Below are 18,438 nucleotides of genomic sequence, written 5' to 3' on the forward strand. Positions count from 1 at the left end.
AAAGCCAAATAATAAAGAGTTCTGTTGGAAGTATTTACTTTTTGATTTTTTTTTATAAAAATATGTATAAAAAGTAGGGAAGTAATATGATTTAAAATAATAAAAAGATAAAAAAAAAAATTATTGATAAATTTCATTTAGAAGTGTTTTAACCCAAGGAGTCCATGAAGGAATTTTTTAACCCATTTAGTCTCATATATGTATAGTTTTAGGGTGATTCTACTTACACGACTCTTTTCCCTTCTTACACCCTCTATCTCATTACACCATTTAAAAAAAAATTAAATTCTCATTACACCTAATATATTACCAAAACAAACCCTATGATAAAAAAATCTTCAAAACCCATCTCTTTACACCCATACTTTGTGCTGGGCCTGTTCGGTGATACAATGCTAAACAATTTGAATTACTCTAGTTCTATGTTACCGGATAAAATTTTGTTTCCCAGTATTATGTTACCATTCAATTGGATAATTTCAGTTCACTTCCCAGCAAAATCAATAGAGTCCACATTGAAGTGCCTGTTTAGTCACACAATGCGAAACAATTTACAAAAATTCAGTGCTATAACGCTGGAATAAATTGTTTGTTTCAGCATTTTGTTGCTATACATTTATAGAGCCACTTCCTCCCAAATAATGTAGTAATAATTTGTGCTGGGCCTGTTCGATAATAGAATGCTAGTGAATTTTAATTACTCTAATGTTATGTTGTTGGAAAAAATAGATTTGTCTAGCGTTCTGTTGCTATACATTTACAAAGCCACTTTGTTCTAAATGATAATTTGGGCTTGTTCGGTAATTTGATACCAGACTTATATTTTTTGTTCGACAATTTGTTACTAGACTTATATTTTTTGTCATGTAATTTACCGGAAATGTATCTTTTATTCAGCAATTTGATACCAGACTTATATTTTTGTTTGGCACTGTGATGCCGGACTATGTTATTTTGTTCGATTTCGAAACACCGAATAAAAGTCACAGACCAACCCAGAAAATCGAAACAAAAACCTACCAAACTAATAAAAAAACTCACCGTTTCACTTTTTTGATGGTTTTTCACCACCGTTTCTTCATCTATTGCTTTTTTTGTTGATCAAAACACTATGATTATCATTTTTTCAAAAGAGATGTGTAAGAGAAAAGAAAAGTTGAGAAAGAAAAAATAGGGATTGAAGACCAAGGGGTGTAAGGAGATAATCAAATATATTTAATTTTAGTGTTTTGTCCTTTTAAATAATTTCATACATGGATAAATTTGAAAGAAAAAAATAATCTCATATGGAGGGTGTAAGGAGGTAAAAGAGTGGTGTAAGTAGAATCACCCATAGTTTTATTCCATAAAGTCATTTTTCTTGATTTACACTATTTTCTTGGACACTTATGCCCTTATATTTAATTTTGATACCCTTATAAATATTTTTTGAACGGTTAGCAATTTTATGATGTGAACATTCATGTTTTAAAATTCACATTGGTAGGAATGTAAAATTGGCCGGTGGGCGGCCCGAAAACCGCCCGCGAACCGGGGCAGGCTCGGCCCGTTGACAATGTGAATATTCACATTGACATGTTAACATTCACATTAATAGGAGTGTAAAATTGACCAGTGTCCCGTGGCGGCACAAAACCCGCCGGCAGCCCATGAGCTGCCCGGAGCGGGCTCGGTTCGGCCCGTTGACAATGTAAATATTCACATTGACATGTTAACATTCACATTGATACGAGTATAAAATTGGCCCGCGGCCCATGGGTTGCCAAAAACCCCTTCCGCGGCCCGGGACGGGCCCGGCCCAGCCCAGCCCGTTGACAATGTAAATATTCACATTGACATGTTAATATTCACATTGATAGGAGTGTAAAATTAGCCTGCACCCCGTGACTGCCCGAAACCTGCCTACGGCCCGTGGGTGGCCCGGGGCGGGCCCGACCCGGCCCGTTGACAATGTGAATATTCACATTGACATGTTAACATTCACATTGATAAGAGTATAAAATTGGCCAGCGGCCTAGGGCGGGCCCGACCCGGCCCGTTGACAATGTGAATATTCACATTGACATGTTAACATTCACATTGATAAGAGTACAAAATTGACCAGCGGTCTAGGGCGGGCCCGGCCTGTTGACAATGCGAATATTCACATTGACATGTTAACATTCACATTGATAAAAGTGTAAAATTGGCCCGTGGCCCACAGCCCGTGGGCGGCCTGAAGCCCGACTGCAGCCCGACCCGTGACATTGTGAGTATTTACATTGACATGTTAACATTAACATTGATATGAGTGTAAAATTTGTCCGCTGTCTGAAGCTTGCCCGCGGCCCGGGGTAGACCCGGCCCGGCCTGTTAACAATGTGAATATTCACATTGACATGTTACACATGCACATTAATAGGAATGTAGAATTGGCCCGTTGCCCGAAGCCTGCCTACGGCCCAGGGCAGGCTCGTTTGGGTCCCGGCTCGAGCTGGTGGGTCGAGCCTCGAGTCGGGCCGATGGGCCTGGGCTTAGCCTTAAGCTTGGGTCGGGCTTGGGCGGGCCTGGTCATTTTTTTTAATTTTTTCTACCAAAATTTTATTATTTTTCACAAAAAAAGACACTAGGCCTCGGCGCGGGCCGGGCCTCGGACCGAGCCTTGAATGGGCCTTAACGGGGCCGATGGGCCGGGCCGGGCTTCAAAGTAATGGCCCAGGCCCTAGCCTAGGGTCTCGGACTAGGCTCGAGCCTGGGCCCAAACGAGCCTTTCCCGAGCCGCGGGCGGGCTTCGGGCAGCCTACGTTCTTTTTGACTATTCTATTAAGTCCTATTCGAGGTAAGAAGACCAAAATATCATTTTTATCTACTTATATTCTATTTAGTCCACATTATTTTCTTATGTTTCAATAAGTCCTATGGGAGACATAATTACCAAAATACCCATAATGTAAATGTTCATATCGTCAATGTGAATATTCATCTCATCAATGCGTAGAGGCCCGGGCCGGCCCATATCGAGCCTCGTGGGTGTCCGAAAAAATCCGGGCCGGCTCGGCCTGGACCACGGGCCAAAAAATTAGGCCCAGGCCCTAGCACTGGCACAAGGGTATTCGGGCTTTGGACGGGCCGATGGATCGAGGCTCGGGTCGGGCCGGTGAGCCTGGGCCTAGCCTCGAGCTTAGGTCGGGCTTGGCCATTTTTTTTTAATTTTTTCTACCAAAATTTTATTATTTTTCACAAAAAAAAAACATTGCGCCTCGGGCGGGCTGGGCCTCGGAGCAAGCCTTGAATGGGTCTTAAGTGAGCTGATGGGCTGGGTCAGGCTTCAAAGTGATGGCCTAGGCCCTAGCCTAGGGGCTCGGACGTGCTTAGGCCCGAACCCAAACCAGCCTGCCCGAGGCCGTAGGCTGGCTTTGGGCAGTCCACGAGCCGCGAACCAATTCTACATTCCTATCAATGTGCATGTTAACATGTTAATGTGAATATTCACATTGTCAACGGGCCGGGCCGGGCCTACACCGGGCCGCGGGCAAACTTCGGGCAGCGGGCAAATTTTATACTCCTATCAATGTTAATGTTAACATGTCAATGTGAATATTTACATTGTCACGGGTCGGGCCAAGCCCGCCTCGGGCTTCAGGCCGCCCAAGGGCTGCGGGCCAATTTTACACTCTTATCAATGTGAATGTTAACACGTCAATGTGAATATTCGCATTGTCAACAGGTCGGACTGGGCCCGTCCCGGGCCGCCCAGGGGCCGTGGGCGGGTTTCGGGCAGCCACGAGTCGCGAGCTAATTTTACACTCCTATCAATGTGAATGTTAACATGTCAATGTGAATATTCACATTGTCAACGAGCCGGACCGGGCCCGCCCCGGGCCGCGGGCCAATTTTACACTCCTATTAATGTGAATGTTAACATATCAATATGAATATTCACATTGTCAACGGCCTGGGCCACCCCGATCCGACTCGAATTTTTTCGGGCACCCACGAGGATTGACATGAGCCGGGCCCCTACACATTGACGGTGTGAACATTCACATTATGGGTATTTTGGTAATTATGTCACCCATAGGACTTATTGAAACATAAGAAAATAATATGAACTAAATGGAACATAAGTAGATGAAAAATGTATTTTGGTCTTCTTATCTCAAATAGGACCTAATGGAATAGTCAAAAAAAATATGGATTAAATAGAATAAAACTCTTAAAAAGTGAATTTATCAAAAAAAACTCTCTAAAAAAAATTATTAAATAATACTTCTCAAACAAGCACTAAATTAAAAAGCTGACTTCTTTGAAAACTTGAGGATTGATATAATTCATTTTTGATAATTTAAATATTTTATTTTGATTTATAAAAAATAGATAAATTCGATAATCAATATTTTTTTTTCTTTTCTAATTGAGTGATCTATTTTGAAAAACGTGTTGTCTAATTTTTAAAAATAAACCTGACAAAATTTAAAAAAAAAAGAAAAAAAAAAGAAGAAGAATATAAGATTAACTTAATTTTTTGATAACCCAAGGGGTTGTAGCATTGTGGTAAGGCCTTGGGGTTTAAGCTCTAAGATCACAAGTTCAATTCTCCCCTTGGGCCAATCTCCTAGGCGAAACACTGTTGGTTAGGAGGTTAGACCTCAAGTTGTCTAGTCATCACTTGGTTTGGACCTCAAGTTGTCTAGTCAGCACTTGGTGTGGGTTCAATGCTCCTCCGCTGTGCGAGTCCTGTTGGTTAGGAGGTTGGACCTCAAGTTGTCTAGTGTGCGAGTCCTGTTGGTTAGGAAGTTGGACCTCAAGTTGTCTAGTCAGCACTTGGTGTGGGTTCAATACTCCTCCGCTGTGCGAGTCCTGTAAGGGGCTCAAGTTGTCTAGTCAGCACTTGGTGTGGGTTCAATGCTCCTCCACTGTGCGAGTCCTGTAAGGGGCGCTGCCTTGGACCTACGGGAGAGTAGGGAGGATTTTCCTAGAAAAGAAAAAAAAATTAATTTTTTGACAGAAACTAAACAATTTGAATCAACAAAACAAAATAATTGACTCCATAAATTTCTCAAGTTATTTTTAAACCTGAGATAATCTATATATTTAGTGTGTTTGGTCATGGGAGAATGGAGTATAAACAAAACGACATATAAAAGAGTTAATTATGCTTTAATATTTCTATTTTTTTGTCATTATTTTATTTTTAATTATAACAATTAACATTTTATACTTTAAATGAAATTATAATATTATCATTTCGTTCATCCACCATGGTTAATAAAATTAACAGAATTTATCATACCATACGAAACCAAGTACATTTTACTTTTGGGTAAGAGTATGTATTAAATATGGTTAATCACCTCTACTATCATAGAAAAAGAAAAGACAATAAATACATTTTTGTTAGAGACTAAACTATCATATTTTCTAATTCCTTCTATTTTAAAATTATATATTGTGGGGATATATTTTCTGAATACCAAGACGTGGCAAGGTGGCGCCGATGTGTCAGCCGAGGTGCCACGTGTCCTGGTCGTGATGCCGAGGTGATCTCGGCAAGGCCGAGGTTATCTCCGAAGATATCGGAAACCGAGATAAGCGGATAAGGGACAAGAGTCCTAGAATGAAGAGGGAACTCAACTTGGATATGGACAAGAGTCCTGGATTGGGAGAAGATTTCAGTTTGGGTAAAGATGAGACTCTTAGAGAGTTTATCCTAATCCCACTGAGAGTCCCAGATTAGCAGTAATCCTAAGTCCATTAGGGCCAGGCTCCTATTGGGACTAGGTTTATGTTGGCTATAAAAGAAAGGCACCCCCATGGGTCTAAGGTATGCTTTTGATACTCAAGCTTGTGAGTTTAGTACTTGGTTTATCTTTGAGAGATATACTGACTTGATCGTCGGAGTGCCCCCGGGTGGTCGAAACCACCACGGGATTTTTATATTTCTGTTGCAGGTCCGTCAGGTGCCATCTATTCTGCCAGTGTTCTCCAGCTGGTTACTAAGCGGGCAGTGTGGTCGGAAAATCACCCACACAATTTGGCGCCGTCTGTGGGAAAGAAAGAAGAATAGATGGCCAATGACGAACAGAAGGATTAGACTGGAGACAACGCTCCTACTGGGAATGAGAGATCTATCAACCTCGACGTTGAAGGGGACAAATGCAACACAGAAACTCGTGACCAGAGTCACGGAGTGAAAGACGCCGGCCAGGAAGGTGACGCACCAAAGACAACAGATCAAAGCGGATACTACAACGAAGATGACCTCCAGGTATGGAAGGATAGATACCTGCGGAGGAACGAAGACCCTTCCATAAGGGATGCAAAGACAGGGGGCATGAGCGCTCCCAAGGAGATAACATTCAAGTATAGAAGAGCTCAACCTAAGTAAGCAAATCCCGGATCTCAGATCCCAGAAGACATGATCTCAGCCTAGATGAGTATGTCCGAGAAAAGAAGAGCTCAACCTGAGTGAGCAGATCCAAGATTCTAGAAGATAAGATCTCGGCACCTGAGTCCGAGAAGAGAAGAGCACAATGAGCAGATCTCAGATCCCAGAAGATAAAAAAGAAACACACAAGATCAGACTAAAGTTGGCCATAATTGAGAAGTATGCTAAGGCCGAGGAAGACATGCCGGGAACAAAGGCGTCGGAAGAAGAAAAGAGAAACGGCTCGCCGATGCGAGGCCAAAAATCAAACTCAGGTTGGAGCCAAGTAAGATCAATAGAGAAACCAAGGCCGACAACCTCGACGACAAGGTCAAAGCTACATGTATGATGAGAACCCAAGTGGATTTTAAGTTCACACTGGGGGCATAGAGAAGAAGAATGTGTTTACCACTTGTTGAAATTTGTAGCAATTTACAAGTTGATTAAACCAAGATGATGCTTAACCAAAGTTAAGCCGAGATGATGCTTAACCGAAGTTAAGCCCAGATGATGTTTAACCGAAGTTAAACCGAGACGATGCTTAACCGAAGTTAAGCCCAGATGATGCTTAACCGAAGTTAAGCCCAGATGATGTTTAACCGAAGTGAAACCGAGACGATGCTTAATCGAAGTTAAGCCGAGATGATGCTTAGTTGAAGTTAAGCTGAGATAGTTCCTTACCTTCACTTGTTGAAATTTGTAGCAATTTACAAGTCGAAGTTAAGCCGAAATTATTCCTTAATTCACTTGTTGAAATTTGTAGCAATTTACAAGTTGGAATTAAGCTGATTTCTTAATTCACTTGTTGAAATTTGTAGCAATTTACAAGTTGGAATTAGGTTGATTCTTTATCTTCACTTGTTGAAATTTGTAGCAATTTACAAGTTGAAGTTAAGCCGAGATTACTGGTTCTCTTCACTTGTTGAAATTTGTAGCAATTTATAAGTCGAAATAAAACCGAGGTTATAGTTTGCACACTTATAGCAATCTACAGGTTGGTCCAACCAAAGAAGATGCTTAACACTTGTTGAAATTTGTAGCAATTTACAAGATAATGTTGAGCCGACATGTGATCATCTGTTGAAATTTGCAGCAATTTACAGGTTGAGGTAAAAGCTAAGTATATTGTTTAACCACTTGTTGAAATTTGTAGCAATTTACAAGTAGATCATTGTTATAACTTGAGAAAAATTTACAGTATATGTTAACACTTGTTGAAATTTGCAGCAATTTACAAGTAGGCTAGACCGAGATCATCGTTTAAACACTTGTTGAAACTTGAGAAAAAGTTTGCAAAAGTTAACATTGAGTAGTATATGTTCCACACTTGTTAGAATTTATGAAAAGTTTGCAGGTCAGTATCTTGCCGAAGTAAAAGTTTTGTAGCTATTATACCCGAGGTATGTAACCCTGAGAAGATTGCACAAAGGAGGCAAAGTATAAAAGGCATGCAAAATATTCTAAGTATAGAATCATGCAAGAGCAGTTAGAAGAAGATCAAGACAGAATTCATTGTGATTGACACGCCTTCACCTTACAACATCATCTTGGGAAGGCCATGGTTGCATGCAATGGGGGCAGTTCTCTCAACGTTGCATCAACTATTACGATTCCCCACAGTACATGAGATTGAAGAAGTTAGAGGAGACCAATTACAGGCAAAGAATTGCTCCATGGCAGCAATGCAAAATACCTGCAACATTCGGGAACCAGGGAAGGCAGAGATTGAAGACGAGGACATGGAGGTCCTAGATAATGTCGGCAAGGAGCCAGCCAAAAAGAGTGAAGTGACACTAAAGAAAATCCTCGTCTAGAAGGGCGACGAAGAGCGCTTCATTCAGAGAAGGAAAGTTGAATTAGACATTGAAGAACAAGGAGGCACATCGGCCATATGCAGAGTTTACATTATCTAAAGAACAAAAAGGTACAAGAGTACAAGCGCCAAAAAAAGGAAAAAAACTTCAAAAACTGAGATGATGCTTAACCGAAGTTAAGCCGAGATGATGTTTAACCGAAGTTAAACTGAGGTGATGTTTAACTGAAGTTAAACTGAGATGATACTTAACCGAAGTTAAACCGAAATGATGTTTAATACTTGTTGAAATTCTGAGCGAATTTACAAGTTAAAGAGTGCACAAAGTTAAATGTCGGCAAAAGATTCGCCGGAGTCAAACATCGTCTTGATTAAAACCACTAAAATGCACGCCAGAAGTGGTGACCAGAATTGTGAAAGGAATAAATGCTTCAGGAGACAGCGATGATAGTTTGCAAAGGCCAAGAGAAAGATGGTCTAAAGGGGGTGAATTAAATACCAGAAGTTTTAATACATTGGCGAAAGAAGAACACATCAGGTCTGTGACTACAGCACGAAGCCCACTTCCCTAATGTGATCCTAACGTTCACATTAGGGGGCAGGGAGAAGGTGCAGGGGGAATGAATGATAATTAAGGAGCAAGGAATGTTAACACTTGTTGAAATTTTTGAGCAAAATTACAAAATGAGTTAACCAAAGATTATGAAGTCTACCACTTGTTGAAATTTATAGCAATTTACAAGTTTGGTATAGCCGAGATAAACACTGAAAGACGTTTCCGAGATATGATCAACCGGGATGACCAACTAGCTTGTTAAGAGCTGAGAAGGTTGGCAAGTACAAAAATGAAGACCTTAAAGAACTAGGGACTGAAAGTAAGAACGTCAGACTAATCTGCTTAGACGGACGACAATGGTTCAGCCTCGGCAGTCAGTTGGAGGAGCTTCTCTACCGCTACCTCGGCATCAATTTCAAGAAGGAAGCAAACTACTCGGTATCAGCGGTAGGTTGTGTCTCACCCCCAGAAGACAGTTGGAAAGAACTTCTCAGCAGCCTTCTCAGCCACGAGCTCAGCATCGACCTCCTGAAGAGTTTGATCAAAGCTCTTCTTGGCGATTGGCACCTCGGAGTTTGAAGGCAAAGATTGAAAGTAAGAATCTGGAAAAGACACAGAAAACAGAAACATGAATGTAATTCGTAATCAAGAATGATGATGAAGCTATCAAGAAATCAAGGCAAAAAGATTGCACAAGTGTGTCAAGCCAAGAACAGTGGTAGAAATCAACAGATGTGTGAACAGTGTGTGTTTAAAGAAGATGATTTGGAAATAACGGGTAAAACAAGCAATGGTGATTAACAATAAAGCAGAGCTTCTTGGAAAGCAACAAGAAATAAAACCAGGAGGAACAGTGGCTTACCAGAAAGAGAGAAGCCGGAATGAGAATTGCCGAAGTCTGACGACAATGACAGAATGACGTAAAGCTTCACCGGAGGAGAGAAACGAAGACAGTTGCAGAAGCTTGAAAGCTTGGAACAAATGGCGGATTCAAGCAAAAGAGCTAGAAAGCGAAGAAGCCAGAGGATTAAATGAAAAAAGAGAAAAACAGAAGTCAAGAAGATAACAAAGTTCAAAGAATAAAGCCAAGTGCACAGGCACTAAGTAAGTATGTGAAGAACAAGAAAGTAATGAACCAGACATGATGCTCGCAACAGAAAGCGGATATGACAAAGAACAGTTCCAGGCATTTTAGCAAATAAGAAATCAAAAACTTGAAGACAGATGAGAACAGAAGGCCACAGATGGCAAATAAACAGATTCAAAGTAAATCAGAAGAGTTATGAAAGATTGAGCTTAATAAAAAAGTAAGAGTTTATGAACCTACAAAAGTGAAATGAACGTTCAACTTGGATATGGACAAGAGTCCTGGATTGGGAGAAGATTTCAGTTTGGGTAAAGATGAGACTCTTAGAGAGTTTATCCTAATCCCACTGAGAGTCCCAGATTAGCAGTAATCCTAAGTCCATTAGGGCCAGGCTCCTATTGGGTCTAGGTTTATGTTGGCTATAAAAGAAAGGCACCCCCATGGGTCTAAGGTATGCTTTTGATACTCAAGCTTGTGAGTTTAGTACTTGGTTTATCTTTGAGAGATATACTGACTTGATCGTCGGAGTGCCTCCGGGTGGTCGAAACCACCGCGGGATTTTTATATTTCTGTTGCAGGTCCGTCAGGTGCCATCTATTCTGCCAGTGTTCTCCAGCTGGTTACTAAGCGGGCAGTGTGGTCGGAAAATCACCCACACATATATATTTTTTGTAATAGAGTGTTTTTCAAACATTTTTTAATCATTAAAGTAAATGCATTTATTTTTAAATAACATTTCATTTATTTATTTAAATTTTAAATGCCCTTTATTTTTAATCATAATTAAATTATATGATGTAAGGAAAATAAATGATATATATTTTTCATAATTGTTCTGAACATTTTTATATGTCCTTTATTTTTTTATAACAAATATAAAAAAAAAAAATTATATGCCCCTTTTTAAAATTTTTATATGCCCTTTATTTTTTGTAACAAATATAAAAATTAAATGTCTTTTTTTATAGGAGGATTTTTTTTAAGGTCCCTAGTATTAAAATTTTATAATATAAAGGACATCGAATATTTTCATAATGTCCCTCAATATCGATCCAGAGAAAATTGAAGGGTAATCCAGAGAAAATTGCCAAATCCAGAGAAAATTCAAGGGTAATTCAGAAAAAATTTAAGGGTAATCCAGAAAAAATTATCAAATCCAGAGAAAATTTACAAGGCTTCATTATTATTCAGATCTCTTCACTATTTTCTCTTGTTTACAAATCTCTTCAAGATTTTAGTACTCTTTTCCCACAATTTATCTTTGATATCTCTACTACTACCTTTGATGAATGCAATGGTGGTTTGAGTGGTGGTTTCAAACTAGAGAAAATTGAGAAATTCTACACTTCCCAAACTTAGAGAAAATTGAAATTTCTCTAATTTCAAATTTTTGCAACCTACAACTTGAAAACTAATACCAATTGTGAATGTAAATACCAACATTATGACAATCTAATTCACAATCTTTTAAAAATGACTCACAACTAATATTGATCCTACTTCAATAACAGGATTTTAACTTCCATCACTCAACAAAAATGCACTTGAAAATTTCTCTTTTGTCTCCTTTTGTCACAGGATTCTAACATCACAGAGAAAATCATTCAAGGCAGAGAAAATTGATCAAATCAAAGAAAATTGCAATTCTCTTTTATTTTCTAGAGAAATTTTAAACCAGAGAAATTCAAAGAAAATTGAACATTACAGAGAAAATTAAACATGCTAGAGAAAATTATTTTTTGACTCATCTAGAGAAAATTGATCAAACTAGAAAAAATTACAGTTCTCTCTTTTCTTCTAGAGAAATTCAATTTCTCTGGATTCAAACCAAAGAAATCTAGAGAAAAATGAACATCACAGAGAAAATTATTCAAGGCAGAGAAAATTAAACATGACAGAGAAAATTGTATTTTGACTCAACTTGAGAAAATTGATCAAACCAAAGAAAATTGCAGTTCTCTCTTCTCTTCCAATTTCATTCCTCATCTTTTCCAAATTCTCTGGTTTGCTTATAATTATTGCTTCTCTTTTGCTTCTGAATAATAATGAAGCCTTTTGAATGTACCTTGCAATAAATTACAGATTTATAGTGATTTAGTAAACTAAGATCACGTTTGTCCCAAAAATAGTTCAATCAATGATGCCAAGAAGCAATTTGTGTATTCCACGTTCCTAGATTAGATTATACAAACTATATTATCGACCAACACTCACAAGACATACTCTAATAGAAACAGTAAATGCCGGAGTTGTAAGAAGAACACATATTAACAGAACGATCACAGCAGCGTTGCTAGATATCCACTTCTTTGGTGAATCAACATGATCACTATTGTGAAGATCACTTCCATCATCGACCCTGATGGTGACAGCTGTGAAGATCCTTGTCAATCTCCAGTGGATTTCCATGCGAATTTTTGGTACTAAAATTAGATCTGCAAGTTGCGGAGAGAAAACTGAAGAAACCGAAGTTAAATCGCTTCAATTTGGTGAAGAAATTCATAGACTAATAGTGGCACCACTGGAAACCAGTATTTTCTTCATTGCTCTTTCTCTTCCGAGATGCTTTGAGCTTCGTTTGACAGAGGAGAGAGAGTTGGAGAAGATGATGATGACGATGAACTCTAGTGATGGAGGTGGAGTTTCGTCGGAGAGAGAAGAGTAGAGAGAGAGAGGAAGAGAGGGAAAGGTAGTTTGATTCGAGAGATCAAATTTCTCTATAATATATAGGTATCGAGGGTTGAGGGACCTTAGACATTATAAAATAATATTGTAGATCTCTTCCATTATTAAAAATGGGAGAGGGACCTTAGACTAATTTTTTCCTTTTTTATATGCCCTTTATTTTTATAAAAAAATTATGTCTTTTATTTATTTATTTTTAGATTGTTAGATTCATTTTTCTTACATCATATGACTAAGAATAAAGGACATTTAATTTTCTTTTAAAAATGCATGAAAATTTATTTAAAAATAAATACATTTATTTTTAAGATTAAAAAAAATATTTAAAAGAAAAAAAATCTAATACAAAAAGTATATAATTTTAAAATAAAAAGAATTAGAGTAAAAGATAATTCAACCTCTTTGGCAAGTTACTTTTTTTAATTTTTTCGCTTAAAAATATAATAAAATAGTCGATAAGATAAAATGTCAGATATAATTCATAATTATTTCATTTTTTCTTTTACAACCATCAAATCAATTAAAAAAAACTAACTATCTTTCCAAACACAACCATCAAAATAGGCAAAAAGTCAAATAGTCAACTTCGGCGAAAAACATATTTATTATCTTTCTTATATTTAATGCATGATTAAGATTATCTCCAACTCAAATTCAAATCTTTCATCAAATTTAAATTTGATAAAAATTTGGTAAAAATGGTATTCTAACTATTTCATCAAATTAATATCAAATGAAGGGAGCCCTACTTTTTTCATCAAATTAAGAGAGTGTTTAACATTTCATCAAATTTCTTAAGTGACCATTAGTAGACGACCGCTAGTCAATTGGGTGACCGATCGAATGAAATAAATTTGAAAAAAATTTACACTAAACCGATCTATCGCCTGAACATCCTTCCAATCGATCGATTATTTGATAAAAATTAATAATTTAACATTGAAACACTCAAGGCTCGTTTGGGAACAAGTTATTTTAATAACTTTTTGACTTTTTACTAAAAGATGTACAAAAAAGTAAATACAGTGATGTGATAACTTATAAGAGCATCCTCATCAAGCTCTTCAAAATCATTTTTTAGTTAATAAACTTCAAAAAATCAGCTCCATCAAACTCACTTGCAACTCGTCAAAATTTATGTTTGCTACAGTATCTCACTACAACAAGCGAGGTACTGTTCATCGCTAAATTAATGTTATCGGATGTCCGCTCGAAAGTCTGCTGGGATGTTTAGCAGGTCAGCGGCAAATTTTTTTTTGGGCATTTTTTAAGAATTGTTTGGCTAGTAACTTATCAATTTAACAAAAAAAGAAAGACCAACAAACACAATAAGAAAATAATATTTTAATAAGAATAACTTAGAATAGAGAGTTTGATGCAGTATGTGCTAATTAGAGGTGACTAGCTAAAATAGTAAAATAACTTTAATTTGACTAAAAATTTGAAGTGGTTGGTGTAGCTGTTCTAATAACTTTTTGACTAAAATATATAAGGGTAAATTACATTAAAATCCCTTGAGGGTTGGTCTCATTACTATCCACTCCTTGACGTTTTAGAAATTATATTTTCACCCCTGTGATTAATAGTCTCATTTCACAAACCTTCTACTTATATAAAAAGTAACAACTTCTAGTAGAAAAATAAAAAAAATTACATTAAAAAAAAAGTAAAGTAAAGTAAATGAGAAAAAAGAAAAGAAAAAGTAAAGCAAAATAAAAAAAGAGAGAGTGCATGAGTTAAATATTTTCATTTTGTCTAAATAATTACAATGATAGGGGAGTTAATGTAATTTCTCAAATGTCAGGAGGTGATATATATTATACCCAAACCTCAAAGAGTGTAAGTGTAATTTACCCAATATATAATTGACAAACTATCAAATAATATTTTTAACTCAAATTTTTATTTAAATTTAATAAATATATATATATTTTTTTAAAATAAGGTGCTCTAACAAAACCCTTTACTTTTTTATCGTAATTTTTCATTTTGGCAACTATTGGGCCTAGGGCAACACACAGAGCAGAGAACAGACAGAGAGAGAGATGAAGCCGTCGCCGGTGGACTATTTGGCGGACCTAGATGACCATGGATCGACGATGGCGATGGACGTTGACGACGTCGAAGCCCTCGAGATCTTCGGTGAAGGCCAAATCTCCGTCGACAACAAGCTCGCCGACGCCGACTTCTTCAACTCCTTCGAAGACGACTTCGACGACACTGACATCAACTGAACTCACCACCATGACCATCAGCATCACCACTCCTCCTACCTCCTATTTCTAATGTTTTCAATGTAAGGCTTATTGGCTTATTTGATTTTTGTGTGCTTGTTTTGAAAGGAGACAAATGAAAATGTTTGGATCTGTATGTATAGATAAAATGTAATGAATGTTTGGAGTTCCTCTTCTCTGCTGGTCTTGTTCTTTGCATATCATTGATTGTCTGAAATTAGGTTTTTTTTTAAGGAAAGTTTACCCATAAGTCCTATTTTTGAAAAGTTGAACCATTTAGTCCTAAAAGTTTTCTTATGCTCCATTTAGTCCCATTTGCACATCAATTTAATGTTCAAAACATTAATCTGATGTTTGAAATCTAATGTTCGAAACATTAATCTGATGTTTGAAACATTGCAATTGGACCTTTCAGTCTATAAGAAAACTTTTAGGACTATTTGAAATTTATTGGTGCATTCCCTTTTTTTAATTGTTTATTTTATTTTATTTTATTTATGGGTATCTGTTGTTTATTGTCTAGTATTGATGTTATTGTAGTTATAGCCAAATTATCTGTTTCTCTCTAATCTAAGAAGCATCCAGCACGGATATGGCGATACCTTAATTTTTAAAAAGGAAAATGTTTGGTAGTTTAAAATTTTGTTGTTCAAATGGCTCAAATCCGTCAAATCGACGTCGTTTTACACTTATTTACACTCAAAACGACGTCGTTTTGAGTCATTTGAGCTACAAAATTTTGAGCTACTTAGCATTGCTGTTTTAAAAAATGCAAGACATGAGGAGATACATAAAATATATAATTTTATATATTTATTATATATAAATATATCATTTAAAAATAATAAAAAATATAATATGATATTAATTCTTATAAATTTATATATGTTTTGTTTTATTATTGTATCTTAAGTTATTTTATTAACTTATAATTAGTTTCACATGTATTTAATCGATGGACATGTGTGTTTAAGTAATTGACATGTGTGTTTTCTAAATGTTTAAAGAGTGTCTGAGTTTTCAAAAAAATTTAAAAAATAAGACGTGTTTTGAAGAGTATCGGACACGTGTCTTAAAAGTGTTTAGTAGTGTCGTACGCGATACGAATATGTCCCCTTCTTTGAAATGTCCGTGTTTTTAGTCTCTAATTATAGGACAAAATGTATATTAATAATTTTACTTTTATTCCATAACTATTATCATTTTGTCCTTTTCATCTCTAAATTATTGATTTCATATACTCCCTCCTTTCTTAAATATTAGTCCCTTACTTTATTTTTCATTGTCCTAAAATATTAGTCCCTCTACAAAAATTAAGTACAAAAATAATATAAATTTCTTATTTTGTCTTTTTTTTAAAATTAATAAACAATATAAAAAGTACAATTATGACATTGATATTTCTAAAAAATATACTATCAAAAGGGTAATTTTAAAAAATTAACTTTTTTCAAATGTAATAATTGTACTATAAAAAAAGTTAAATTCCTCAAAAGGGACTATTTTTTTGGGACAGAGGGAGTATTAAAATTATGTTTGGATCATGAATTTGGGTAGTGATTTGAAAAAGAAAAAAGGAAAACGAAAAAAATGGGTGAAATATAAATGAAATTAGAGAAGATGTGGATCCACCTTTTTCCTTTCCTTTTTCTGAAATTCTTATCCAAATTTGTAATAAAAAAGCAGCCTTGGTCTTAAAATTCAGATTTCAGGTCATATGATCCAATTAGGGACGATTGTAAAAATAAGTACTCGTTGAGGCTTGACTTGATGGGGAAAAAGATCATTTTCAAATGTGAACAAGTTAAAACCTGCAACCAAGCACTATATTTTTTTTTTGTTTTTACTATTTTGAGCAAAACACACCCCCACAACCAGTTGATGTGTTAAATTGTTTAAATTTTGAAATGATCTTTTTGACTATCAAATTAAGATTTAACGGAAACTGATTTGTGTTTCCAATTGGATTACATAAACTGAAATTAAAAATTTAATGTCTAAATAGATGAAATTAATAATTTAGGAATGAAACAGAAAATTTGATGATAGTTTAGGAGAATAAAGTTAAAATTAACTATTATAAGTATACACTTAGTTTAAGTTTCTAGTATAGATGAAGAAGAAACCAATAAAAAAACATTTGATTTATTTTTTCCAATCAAGATTCAAGGTTTGAAGAGGATGATTTGATAGTATTTTGTGCTTTCTTTTTTCTTGGAAATAACTTCTCCAAATGGCCCTAGGGATGATTACCTACAAGTGAACATGGTTTACATGTTGATGGTAGTGCTATTGATATTAAAAAGTGAATCAACAGCCTTCTTGCAGTGGGTGTTATTTAATTTTAGCAGCATATTACTGGTGGATGTTGAGAATAAAGTTCAGTGACTCAGGATGGGTGCTCTTTTAGCTTTGTAGAACAGCAGCCACCCTATTTCTCATCCATTCTTACTTTGGAGAGCTGATGTACATTTGGGCATTAGCTGAATATTTATACATAGCAAGATAGATAGATAGTTTAGGCATTAGATTAATAATGACTGGTGGTATTTGCATACATGATATTTATATATTGTATATGTAGAGCACTTGTGTGACTATATAACATTGAAGAGGTTTAGTTGGGGTTGTTTTGTATATCCTATTTTTCTTGAGTATTAGATACTTAGTATAGATTTGCTTTTGAATAATTGGGAAGGATTCAATTTCTTGGTGCCTTTTTGGTGGTTCTCTTTGTCATACTCTTTGGGTAGGGTTGAAATACCTTGACAAATTAAGGGGAACATTTAAAACACTGGTAACATCATAATGCAAATATTAATGCTTATGTTTGTATGTATAGATATATGTATGTATGTGTGGATGGTATATATTCGCATATTACTTAATGCTAAAAGATCTTTTCGTTCTTGATTTTGCTAATGTGTTTTCTGTTTTAAGGTGTACCCATTTGTTTTAAGGTGTACCCATTTGTTGGACTGTGATGATTGATTAACTGATTCGTGGATTTTCTATTGCGTGCTTGGCTTATTGAGTTTTAGTAAGTATAAACGAACAAGAAAACAATTAAACAGTAAAGACTGCTCTGTTTTTACCAACTGAAGATGAGGGTTGTTTTTCTCGGGGTTGGGCTTTTGGGAAAATTTTGCTTCTGATATCTGGAAATGAATTGTGCAATCAGTTCTAGGGCTTGCATGCTACTGAACTATGTATTGATGGTAGTGTGTTTTATATTGAAAAAAGAATTAGCAACTACAGCCTACAGGGACTTATACAATATGATTTGATATTTAATTCAAATTGCCCTGATGGTGTTGTAGGGAGTAGTGTAATAGAGACTCTCTGGTGTATGCAGCTTTTAGAGGGTGCTCTCTATGCTTTGTAAAACGCTGTCACCTTATTGTTTGTCTGGTTGTGCTTTGGAGACGCTTGATGCTACATCTTTAGGGAGTGCTTTGTAAACTTTCATTTGTTTTGCTTTGTAATGTTGAGTTGGTATTTTAGCTCAATGAGGACTGTTTATACTGCTCATAATGTCAAAGAGCTTTGATCGCAGTTGTTTCCCGAGCCCTTTTCCTGAGTATTACTTAAGCTTTTTTTATTTATTTATTTGGTGTGCTAACAATGCAAAGATAGAGATCTTTAACCATTGGTAAT

Source organism: Camellia sinensis, chromosome 7 (genome assembly GCF_055761805.1).
Source record: "Camellia sinensis isolate YWXY chromosome 7, ASM5576180v1, whole genome shotgun sequence".
Lineage (NCBI taxonomy): Eukaryota > Viridiplantae > Streptophyta > Magnoliopsida > Ericales > Theaceae > Camellia > Camellia sinensis.